Source organism: Abramis brama (genome assembly GCF_963993115.1).
Source record: "Abramis brama genome assembly, chromosome: 3".
NCBI lineage: Eukaryota > Metazoa > Chordata > Actinopteri > Cypriniformes > Leuciscidae > Abramis > Abramis brama.
Genome location: NC_139965.1, coordinates 30620493 through 30622526, shown reverse-complemented (window position 1 = coordinate 30622526; position 2034 = coordinate 30620493).

Genomic DNA, 2034 nt, shown 5'->3' with positions numbered 1-2034 from the left:
GCCCCGGATGCGTCAGAGTCAGCGGAGCTGCCCCTCAGTGGGCGGAGTCTGGGCGGAGTCTGTCTGATCTCACCTGCGCAATTGCCACGCCCCCGATTCGACTTGTTTATAAAGGCCCTGCATCAACGACGTTATATTTAGCTCAAACGCTGGTGACTTGACGGATAGTCCAAACGTACCAGCCGACAACTAATGCATATCATAGGTTTCAAATTACAACAGTGCTTTAAAGAGTTTGGATTTTGCTTTATTTTTTCCACTCAGTATAGGACAACTGAATCAGCTGTCAGCAACCACAGACGTGCGTTTTTCCAGTTGTACATTTATGTGTGTGTACTTAGGCTATATAAAATATGATTTCACTTATTTTTATTATCAGTTTATTTTATTATTATTATTATTATTTTTTTTTTTTTTTGCTTTGTGAAAGTATACTTGGCAACAATTTTCATTCTGATATATATATATATATATATATATATATATATATATATATATATATATATATATAGTATTCATAATAATTTTCATTCTGATTATGTAGGATAAAATTGCCAATGCTTTAGAGTAAAAGCGCCCTCTTGTGTCTAGATTCTAGATGTTAAATTCATGGAAATGTGGTCACGTTTGGCCTAAATCATATGGAGCAGGTTTATGGAATGTTTTCAGTGTGCCAGACACTCTGTAACAGAAACAAAGACACTGTCTTATGCATTGGGGACATTTTTGTATATGCTTTTAGAGCTTGTAAGTCAGCTTCTCTTTAGCCTAGGATTAGTACTTTTTATGGGGTGTGCTTAGCTGTTACAAATCTGTTACAAAACTGTTCTGATCTCACAGCCACTTAATTTCTGGGGGTTTATTTTTGTTCTTGCCCTTTCAGCCTGGAGAATAAATTATCTCATTACATACTGATACACACACACACACACACAGAGAGAGAGAGAGAGAGAGAGAGCGCTCATGTTAGCCATGTTTCCCCAACTGGATCGATACTGTAAGATAGCGTGTTGACACTGGGGCCAGTGATTAGAGGTCAAAGCTGTCGTAACTGGTCTCATGAAACACTGTAGCCCCCATATGAAACTTGTTTACTCATAAAAAACAATAAAAAATCCATTGGAATAAAGTGTGCCCCAAAAGTTCCCAAAACCTCCCTCCCTCAGCGATGTCCTCAACTTGGAGACAGTTCACTTGTACGAAAAATAATGGGAGAAATATGTATATTATGCTAAAGAAGCACAATTTATGATATTATTGTTGTCAGATTTGCTTAAATAACATATAACAAATATAACAAATGAGGGGGGCGTGTTTTACCTCAGACATAGCAATCGAGCTCAGAGTGGCAGTGCTGAAGCTTTGAGGCCACAGTGACAACTTGTGTGACCAAACAATACGCAAGGGGTTTTAAAAACATTTAATAAGGGTTTTTAAAACCTTATTAAATAGTAGGCTATATGCATCATCATGTAGCCTATAAGTTCTTAATTTTAACTGGTCAATTCAGTTAATAAGGCACTACTATAGGGTTGTTACACATTAAAATAAAATCAGTTTCAACAAAATCGCCATCTTCGCACTGCAGATGTGGGACGTGCAGACGCTGACTCTGAAGGCATTAGATATTATTTTCACAGACTGTTAATGCAGAGAGGAGCCATGGATGCATTTACACACAGCAATTACAATTGCATAAATAATGTTATGAGATTAATTTTTTAATATAACATTTTGAATTTGAAATATGAAATGATAGAATCGATGAAATTATATAGGCTACGTTTAAATATGAAACTAAAACAGCCAGTAGGTGGTGCCAAGCCACCGTTAATCATTAATTCAGACGATTCGTTAGGCTACTGATTCGTTCAGTGAGAAAACACCACGTGTTTAACTATTTTTTCTGAAGAAACAGCAAAAAAAGAAAGAAAAAGTATTTTTCAACACTTCTCCCGTCTAATAGGCTAGTATATCATATTATGTTAGCCTATAAAATTAACACATGCATAGGGTTTTTTACATCATTTTTAA